This window comes from Bos grunniens, chromosome 9 (genome assembly GCF_055505025.1).
Source record: "Bos grunniens cultivar Pamir isolate PY7600 chromosome 9, Bosgru_T2T1.0, whole genome shotgun sequence".
In the NCBI taxonomy this organism is placed as follows: Eukaryota; Metazoa; Chordata; class Mammalia; order Artiodactyla; family Bovidae; genus Bos; species Bos grunniens.
The window spans coordinates 22,972,504-22,983,370 of NC_141173.1; the positions used below are offsets into that span (position 1 = coordinate 22,972,504).

General features: G+C 40.6%; 1 protein-coding gene across 7 annotated transcripts in view; it reads right to left on the minus strand.

Annotated features, from left to right (window-relative positions):
* IBTK (inhibitor of Bruton tyrosine kinase) overlaps nucleotides 1-10,497 on the minus strand; it is a 94,301-nt gene extending 83,804 nt beyond the window's left edge. For all 7 annotated transcript variants that reach the window (XR_015132646.1, XR_015132647.1, XM_086316928.1 and 4 more), the window contains exon 1: nucleotides 10,324-10,497. The gene's annotated coding sequence lies outside the window, so the exon portion shown is untranslated. The remainder of the gene's footprint in view (nucleotides 1-10,323) is intronic.
* Nucleotides 10,498-10,867: the final 370 nt, after the last annotated feature.

A 10,867-nucleotide genomic window follows, 5' to 3' on the forward strand; every position in this document is an offset into this window, starting at 1 on the left:
TAATTAAACAGCAGGTATTGGAACTTTCCTGGTGGTCTAGTGGCCAAGACTCCATGCTCCCAATTCAGGGGGCCAAGGTTCAACCCCTGGTCAAGAAACTTGATCTTGTAACTAAAGACCCTGCATGCCACAACAAAAAGATCCTCCGTGCCCTAACTAGAACCCAGTGCTGGTTCTAAATAAATAAGTATTTTTAAAAATATGCCAAACAACAAGTAACCAAACAACTGGATAGCTATCTGGGAGGAAAAAAAATCTATAAATACTTATTTCATACCTTACACCAATATACATTCCAGATGGGTCAAACATAAGATATAACACATTAAAATACTAGATGAAAAACAAAGAGACTCTTTTTTATAATCTCAAAGCACAAAAAGTCTCTCTAAATGTGATTTAAAATCCAAAAGTTATAAAACTCCAATAAATTCCATCAGTTTAAAACATACATAAAAAACTTTAAAGACAAAAAAGGGGAAACTTTTTCCTTTAATATATCATCTATACAAAATAGTAAGAGACCAACAGAATAAAAGTCAAAGAATATGACCAACTTTCTCACACAAAAAGGGGGTGTGGGGTGGATTTAAATGAATTTTTAAAAAGAAACTCATCTCATTCAAAAGAAAAGAAAGGTAAATTAAAACTACAATGAGACACTAATTTTATCAAAAAGACAAAGATCAAAAAGGTTGATATCACTATGTATAGACAAGGGTGTGGAGAAATAGAAACTCTACTCCATTGTTGGTGAGTGTACACCACTACAGTTATTAGAGACAGCAATTCAGTAATGTTTGCCAGAATGTAAAATGCACATTCCTTCTGACTCAAGCAATTTTACTCCTAAGAGTTTATCCTGTAAAAATATATCTATGTGTGAAACGGCATAAGTACAAGAACGGTCACTGCATCAATGCATGAAAAAAATCTTCATAGCTAAGATAGTTCAGGTATGTCCATGCAAAAGATTGTTCATGTATCAAAAAAAAAAAAGGCAGCTACATATTTTCTAATATGAAATAGCCTGCAAGATAAATTGTAAAATGTCTCTTAAAACTAGATGCATGTGTAATACTACTTATGAGAAAATGTATATGTAAGCACATGTTTATGCTTAAATATGCATGAAAGATGTTTAGAAGAACATACAAGAAAATGGTTAATAGTGGTTGCTCCAGGGAAGAGCACATGGCTGGAGACAGAAATGCAAGGCAGACTTACTTTTTACTACAAACCTCTTTTGAATGCTTTACCAAGTTCATGTACACATTTTAAAATAAACATACATCTTAAAAACACACATAAATGCTAATATGTTGATTAGAGAGGCCACAGGCAAGTCAAGAAAACTCAACCATCATACATGAGCCTCTAGTCTTTTTCCAATATGCTAATGTTTCTTGCTTTGCCCTTTCAGATCTGGAAAAATAAAATATTATTTGTCAACCACTTGATGGAGAAGGAAATGGCAACCCACTCCAGTGTTCTTGCCTGGAGAATCCCAAGGACAGGGGAGCCTGGTGGGCTGCCGTCTATGGGGTCACACAGAGTCGGACACGACTGAAGCGACTTAGCAGCAGCAGCCACTTGATAAACTACTTATCTTCAGTTTCTTCAGTGTTAGAAAACTAAACACCAATATAATATACTAGAAATTTTATATCTAGAGTGGACTACTTCACACTAAGGATTTCTCCATCACCTTTTATTTATCATCTCCTAATTATCTTCTCCTTTCAGTATTTTTGTCTTCTGGATTTTAAATGAGTAGTCAATCCATCTATAATGCCTAGATTTTAAAGCTTTTATAGGAGAAATTCTACATAAATTACCTTTTCCAAGGTATCAAATTAAGTTCCCAAAATACTTATTTCATTTTAATTTATTTTAAACATGTAGTCAGCCCTTCATATCTGCAAGTTTCACATCTGTTAATCGAACAAAGCTTGGATTCAAAGTATTTAAAAATTCCACGAAGTTCCAAAAACAAAAGCTTAATTTTGCCTCATGCTGACCAACTATATTTACATGGCATTTTCAACTACAGTTGACCCTGAACAACACAATGGCCCTCTCATAGCCAGTTTTCGCTATGCTAGGCCCCTCCTAGTCACAGCTCCACATCTGCAATTTCAGAGGCAGATCTTGGTAGTACTGCAGTACACATTTATTAACAAAAATCCAAGTATAAGTCGACCTATGCACTTCAAACCCATGTTGTTCAAGGTTTAACCATATTTACATAGCATTGGCATTGTATTTAGATATCTAAAGATGATTCAAAGTATACTTGTATGCAAATACTAAGGCATTTTACATACAGGACCTAAGCATCTGCGGATTCAGTTATACCATTGGAGTCCTAGAACCAATACCCGACTGATATCAAGGAACTTCTGTATTTATATGAATGACAGAGCAAAAACAGTTACATGACTATTTAGAGGGACGTAAGTGAGTTTACATGTATGTACAGGAAAAACTTCTGTGCAGCAGACATAAAACATTCCAAATCCATATTTTCCACTCCCATTTCAAATCACACTAAGTCATAAATTTCTAAACCTAACTGGTTCCTAACTATTACGATTTCCCCATTTGGAAATGATAGCACAGAACTAGAGAACTCCTAGTTCTTTCTAGCTCCAGTTCTGTTTCCACTAGACTACATGTAAACAAGCTAACAAAGTGTTCGGTAGTTAGCAGACATGAAGACAAAGTACCAAAGCCTCAAGTAGTTTAAAATGTTAAACTGGAAAACATGATAGGTGGCAAAGCAGTCACAAGTACTTAATTCCTTTGAGGCTCTAAAATTTTGTGTTTTCAGTGTCTTCCTAATACCTGAAAAGAACCACTTACATCAGTCACTCAAACCTACATGCAATAATTAAGGTACAAGAGCAAAGAATTCCCTAATTTGTTATGATACATAACTCAAAAACTTAAAGGGAAAAAAGAATATTAAATCTAAATAAAAGTGATGCTATACAATATGTAACAAGAGAGGCACATACAGAGTACTATGAACATAAATATGGAAGTGACTAAGAGCTGGCACTTCTCTGAATCCTACATATTTGAATTCAAATATAGCAATGCCAGCTGTTACCAATTATGTAACTACAAAGTACAATAATCTCTCCAAGCCTTCATTTCTTCACCTGAAAGCAGAGACAATGCCACCTACCTCACAGAGTTACTATAATGATAAATGAAGCTGCTCAGTATGGTATCTGCCACCAAATGTATATTCCACAAATAGTAGTTTTTATTACTACCATTTCTTCAGTAACAAAAAGATAACTTTTATCCCAGAGCTCACATTTGTTCTTGCAATATCTCTGTCACTGGTTTCCGAGCACTCTCCTCCAAGGAAACCATACATACCAAGGTTACCAATGACATCCAAATTGCCAAATATTACTTGGGGATAATGTTACTTGACGTCCCTGCTGTTGAATCATTACCACCACATTCACATCTCCAAGGAGTACTGAAAGGACAGGGAACCACTGAAGCATTTCAGCATGGGCTCGCTCTCCTACCACTTCTCCAAAGGCATTTTCCCTTCCCCTGACATTCAAGTGTTGGGCTTCTCTCAGTGTTCCACTGAGTTATCCTTTCCTAATTCATACTCACTCACCTTGGATAGTTTCAATGTCTTCATGTTACTTTAACCTATGTGCTCATAATCCTCAAACCTGCCTCCTGCCCTCATGTTTCCCCTAAATTCCTGGCCCAATGCCTAGTGTTAATCTTATCTATGCTTTGAACAATACTTATTGAAGGCATGTGATATTTTACATCAGAGAGGTTAAGTAGGCCACCCAAATCACACTATCAGCAAAGAGTTAGGATTCAGGATTCAAACATAGATCTATTTCACAGTAAAGTCCAAGCTATTTCTACAACACTATGCTGCCTCCTCAGTGCATCTACAGGTCACAAGGTACTGCAAAAATAAAAATACAAAGAGCTTAAGGGCTTCCCTGGTGAATCAGACGGTCAAGAATCTGCCCGCAATGCAGGAGACCCGGGTTCAATCCCTAGGTTGGGAAGATCCCCTGGAGAAGGGAATGGCTACACACTCCAGTATTCTTGCCTAAGAAATCCCATGGACAGAGGAGCCTAGAGAGGGCTACAGTTGTGGGATTGCAGAGTCAGACACAACTAAGCGACTGACAGTTTTCACTGTTACTCTAGATAATTCGAAAAAGTCTATTCTCGATATTCATCGATAATACTTGAGTGAAAATACAGCTCATTTAACAACTGTATTGACCGAACAAGATTTATTATCTAGTACATAGTCTACCATCAGTGGGTCACAGTTTAGTACGGGGAATGAACTGCTTAGTAGAAGGGAATGAATTTAAGCAAGTACTAAAAAAACTCATGATTAAAAATCTATGGTAAAGATATAACAAGTGACTCACAGGAATGTAGAGTCAATAGGAGGGATAGAGAGATTTCCCAAAGGATATGTATAAACGAAGACTTAAGATGAGCACATGTCAGCCTGGGGTTAATGGGCATTTGAGGCAGAAGTAAGAGTAAATATAAAAGCACTAAAATTACCTTGGTCCATTCTGAAAATTAAGAAATTCAGAAAACAGAAATGCATAATGCCTAATATATATATACTGGATACACTAGATTATAGACAGTCTTATGTGCCTTTCTTTAGGGATAACGAAAGTGGGCAATCAAAAACATATTTAGGACCCTGAATTGATTAGATGTGGTGATAACTTCTAGGTTTCTGGCTTGGGCAGCCAGGAAGAAAAGTAAGGGTAAATACTTTAGAAATCAGAGAAAACAAATTTAAAACAAAAGGAACAAACAAATTAAAGGTGAAGATTTGTTTTATATGTGATGAAGTGTTGATGAGAAATTGAGTGGAGGAGTATAGCTAGCTACAGGCAATGGTTAACCTTGAAGACTGCTTCACTATAAAGGTGCCAGTCAGTAGAGGTTGAGCCCTCAACAATGGCTCATAATCCTATGTATACACTTGGTTAAGAGTTCAGTTATATTCCTAAAACACAAATCTGATCATGCTAGTCTCTGAAATACTTAAGACCAAAATGAAACAATATATTTCATGCATTAATAGCTTTGTGACCTCAGAAGAGGAGGCCAGTTAGACCTGGCAATTATGTAGCACATAAAGTTCAGACAACACTGGGCTAGTAACTCAGATACACCACTAATTAAGTTATAAATTACCCTGGGCACATCACCCATCACCTAAGATTCAACTCTTTCCTGTAAAAAGGGAATAACTATTTATCTCCTGAGTTGTTCTGAAAAATCAATGAGACAATTCATGCACATGTAAGTACCAAACAATGTTATGAAGGAAAAAGAAACATAGTGATATATATAGATCAGAAAATGGAGTAACTATATTGAAGTCCCTTCTGCTTGGAACGTTTTTACTCAAACCTTTAGAAGGCTGCCAACTTGTCCACAGTTTACAAACGTTACGTCTACCACCTTTTGAACTTTCATATGGACAAGCATAGTGCTTTACATAAATGAACTGATTGCCCTGTATATTACCTTTACTTTAGAAAGAGGAAATTGATGTAAAAGCTTGATGTAAATTGATGTAAAATCACACAGATAGAAAACTGTGGATTCTACCTATTCTCTCTACCCAAATTGCTCTTTCAAAATGCAGTCAGGAAATCTTCAATAGGAACTAGAATAGTGTGGCAGAAAAGAATTACCCTTACTTGTAGTCATAAGAATTGGGCTCCTACTATGGATGAGATTTCAGACAAGTCCTTGTATTACTAAGAACTTAAGTTTTCTGAACTGTGTCAAACTTGGGATGCCACCAACCAGTCTCAAAAGAATGTCTGCTAGCAGCTGGTGACCACAACCTGACTTTTTAAAGGCCTCCTCTTATAATTATTATATTTTTAGACAATGAATTTGCTTTAAATCATATGTTAGCAAGATGAGAAAACACATGTGCAGGGACCAATAGCACTCATTACCCATATGTTAAAACCAAACCAAGAGTTAAAACCTACCTAGGTAAAACAAGACAAATGGCGACTTGGCTACAAGTCTCCCCAAAGCACCAGGGCCAGACTGGGTTTCTGACTTACTCTCCTGAAAAGAAATGTGACCAATTTTGTCTATTAACATTCACACTGTCACTTGTCCAACTACTTCTAACTGGGTCTGTGACACCTACATCAATCATACTAGGCTAACAGGACAAAGAAAATGTGTATGACCACACCAAATAGCTCCATTTCCCTGGACAGGGTAACCCAAGCTCTGACTCTATCTAGACCAGGATCAAAACTGCTACCAAATGTAACCTGGTTCTTACTCCTGCTTGGGCCCCTGGTTACAAAAAATTCTTTTATTGATATTTGGCCCCTGATTTTTCCAATCTAGATTATTAAGTCTGTCTCTTCCAAATTTTAAGTTTTGCATTAAGATGATAGTGATGGAGAGATACCAGCCACTCCTCGGAATAGATCCTGCCAAAATAACAGCAGAAGTCACCCCAAGACAGAACAAGAGCTTTGTGACCCCAACTAGAAGCTAGAGAAGACAGACCTTTGCCCTTCATCCTCCCAATAAAGATTTCTTGGGGTTCATATCCCTCAGAGGGGATTTGAGGCAGACATTACTTTGTCAACAAAGGTCCGTCTAGTCAAGGCTATGGTTTTTCCAGTGGTCATGTATGGATGTGAGAGTTGGACTATAAAGAAAGCTGAGCGCTGAAGAATTGATGCTTTTGAACTGTGGTGTTGGAGAAGACTCTTGAGAGTCCCTTGGACTGCAAGGAGATCCAACCAGTCCCTGGTAAAGGAGATCAGTCCTGGGTGTTCACTGGAAGGACTGATGTTGAAGCTGAAACTCCAATACTTTGGCCACGTGATACGAAGAGCTGACTCATTTGAAAAGACCCTGATGCTGAGAAAGATTGACGGCAGGAGGAGAAGGGGACGTCAAAGGATAAGATGGTTGGATGGCATCACCGACTCAATGGACATGGGTTTGGGTGGACTCCGGGAGTTGGTGATGGACAGGGAGGCCAGGAGAAATATCAATAACCTCAGATATGCAGATGACACCACCCTTATGGCAGAAAGTGAAGAGGAACTAAAAAGCCTCTTGATGAAAGTGAAAGAGGAGAGTGAAAAAGTTGGCTTAAAGCTCAACATTCAGAAAATGAAGATCATGGCATCTGGACCCATCACTTCATGGGAAATAGATGGGGAAACCGTGGAAACAGTGTCAGACATTATTTTTTGGGGCTCCAAAATCACTGCAGATGGTGACTGCAGCTATGAAATTAAAAGACGCTTACTCCTTGGAAGGAAAGTTATGACCAACCTAGATAGCATATTCAAAAGCAGAGACATTACTTTGCCAACAAAGGTTCGTCTAGTCAAGGCTATGGTTTTTCCTGTGGTCATGTATGGATGTGAGAATTGGACTGTGAAGAAGGCTGAGCGCCGAAGAACTGATGCTTTTGAACTGTGGTGTTGGAGAAGACTCTTGAGAGTCCCTTGGACTGCAAGGAGATCCAACCAGTCCATTCTGAAGGAGATCAGCCCTGGGATTTCTTTGGAAGGAATGATGCTAAAGCTGAAACTCCAGTACTTTGGCCACCTCATGCGAAGAGTTGACTCATTGGAAAAGACTCTGATGCTGGGAGGGATTGGGGGCAGGAGGAGAAGGGGATGACAGAGGATGAGATGGCTGGATGGCATCACTGACTTGATGGACGTGAGTCTGGGTGAACTCCGGGAGTTGGTGATGGACAGGGAGGCCTGGCGTGCTGCGATTCATGGGGTCGCAAAGAGTCGGACACGACTGAACGACTGAACTGAACTGAACTGAGGGAGGCCTGGCGTGCTGCGGTTCATGGGGTCACAAAGAGTCGGACACAACTGATTGACTGAACTGAGCTGAACTGAACAGTTTCTCCCCTGTGGACAGAAACTCCATAAAAGCAGGACGATGGAAGAGTCTGGGCCTTGCCCAGGTAAGAGATAAAAGACCACTTACTCCTCATTCAAAGTCAAGGAGACCTTGCAGACTACACATGAAAGGCTCCTTAGAGGTCAAAAAGGGAGGAGGCATCACCTCACAGTAAGTGATGTCAACTACCCATAAGCCTCTGCACTAGAATCCATCTTGGCTAAGAGATGAGCGGGCACACATGGGAAGTTCCTAAGCTATACTGAATACAGACTCAGAACCAGGCAAATCAAAATGACTGGCCAAATGAAACCTGGAAGAAAAGGCTCCTAAAAAGTAATTCAAACTAGCATGAGAGCACAACTCTTTTCTGCCTAATGTTTCACTTAAAAAAAAAAAAAGAATTGGATTCCTACCATCTAAAACCCTGTTCAAGTAGCTTAATCTCCCTAATCCAAATTTCTTCATCTGTAAAATGAAAACAACTTGCCTTATGAGTGGAGACCTTGCCTACAAAAATTTTAAGTTCCTGAAGGGAGGGAAGGGAATGCGATACTAACTTATATTTCTCACAATATTATAATATGTATTCAACCAGTAGGTTTAATTTTTTTTGAAGAGCTCTCTAAAATCAAAATATCTTCCCTAAAGACTTGTATCTATGTTAACTGTTACAAAGTTACAAATTATAGTGACTTATAATCAAAGAATGTTTAAAATTTTAAATTCCTTCTGTAAGCCCTGAAAATATTTCACCTAATTTTAAAACGTTGAGACATACTACTTTAGGAAATAATTTACCTTTATCAATACTGTATTTCATTCTAATGTTTTCTAAATTATTCTCTGGGTACAAGAGAAAAAATTCAACATTTTATTAGCACAAAACCCAGTTTCACAATTGAACAATTCCCCAAATTTTAGGGGGCAAGCACATCTCTGGAGGTGGCAAAGAATTACCACCCTATTAATGATAATAAAGGGATTTCCTTAGGGGTCCCTCCAGTGGTTAAGATTCTGTGCTCCACTGCAGGGGGTACAGGTTTGATCCCTGGTCCTAGTTGGGGAACTAAGATCCCACATGACACAGGACACAACCAAAAGATTAAAAATAATAATAATAAGCTAACTTCGAAATCATTTATAATAATTAACCAAGTAACACTGAGCTCCTTACGTAATATGGTCTATTGAACTTTATGATCTTGAAGCATAATGTATAATTTAGGATACTGAAAGCCGTGGACACAAGTTTTAAAAAAAATAAATTTAAATAATAGAAGAGCCATTTTTTAAAATTCCTTGAAATAAGCTGCTTTGACTAAATATCTGTACTTTCTCCAAGTATCTATAATACAATTATTTTTAGAAAGCAGCTCTTTCTGCCCTATATCAGTTTCTAAAATCCATAAAAATCAAGGAATTCAAATTAGAAAGGGCAGGAACTTCCCTGGTGGTCCAGTAGCTAGGACGCTGGGCTCCCAGTGCGGGGAGTACAGGTTTCATCCCTGGTCAGGGAGCTAGATCCCAGATGCCCCAACTAAGACCAGGTGCAGCCAAATAAATACATAAAAATTAAAAAGTTTTCTTTTTAAAAAAAAAAGGGGGGGACAGTGAAAAGGTCAAGGATCTATGGCAGGATGTGAATTTGGACATCACGGGCATAGCATCACTGGTTCTTTTATCAATTCTGATAAATTTTGACTTTCAAACCCACTACCTTCCATGCATGGGGGGTAAAAAAAGGTGTCACATCAATTTCTACTTCCTGACCTGTCTGGTGAACACCCTTTACGTTTTATTACCTACGCTGGAAATACGGAATCACGGATGTCCTGGGTTACTTATTTCGCTACTGAACTAAAACTTTTTTTTTTTAGAAATCCGCAACATGATACAAGAACAGAAGGCCTCTATCCTGTCTCCTCCATCCCCCAAGAAAAGAACGGGTCCCTTTCACAGAACAGTCGATTCACTCTGCACTTCATCGTTATCATCCCCAGAGTGAACGAAAACTTCTGTGACGCGACGAAGGGGCTGAGGGATATGGACGCCTCGAAGAATGGCTTCACATTCAGGCTCAAGGGACAGTGACACGAGACAACCACCAGAAACGAGCAGCGCGACGTCGCTGGAAGGCGTGGCAGGAGAACCGCAACGTAGCGCGCTGCCCGCACACACCATTCATTAGCTCAGAGAGGAGGCGGGGAGGTGGCCGCTGGGACCCGGGCCACACCGCCGGCCTCGCGCCGCCTCGCGCGGAGCCCGGCGGCCTCGGCGCCCGGAGTCCCCTGCCCGCTGTCCCCCGCACCCTGCGGGAAGATCACACCGTCCCGTCGCGGCCGAAGCCTCCCTCACCAGTCGCTAGATGAAAATGCGCCAGTGGTCTCCGCGGGGTGGGCGCACGGCAGCGCAGGGACTCATCCTCAGTGAAGGCAGCAGAAGAAAGTGAAGGGCGCCAGTGGAGGCCGATCCCCAGGCCCGGGTCAGCTCTGGAGGCGGCTGCAGCTACAGCCGCGTCTACAGGCGCCTGGCAGAGGGGTGGGAAGTGGGTCTGGGAGGAAAGGCCGGCGCGGGCGGGACCTAGGAATAAGACGGGCGCTGATTGGCTGGGGCTCATGTATGCCTCTTGAGGATTGGCTAGTGTCTGCTCAGAAGGCCTCGCGTGGCAGCACCAAAACTGTGGCCTTTCCCTGGCGCCCTAAAGGAACTTGACCCCGCCGGCCTTGGGACTGCCAGCGCTGGCGGGTGGGGGTGTGCGGAGGGAGACGGCGGGGTTGGGGAAGGCCGCGGTCGGGGACTCAAACCAACGGGGGATGGTGGAAATGTCCGCCTCGCGTCAGCTGTCGCCCAAGGAGAAATCCTGTTAGCCCCCACAGCCGGAGACTTAGCAGTTCACGAT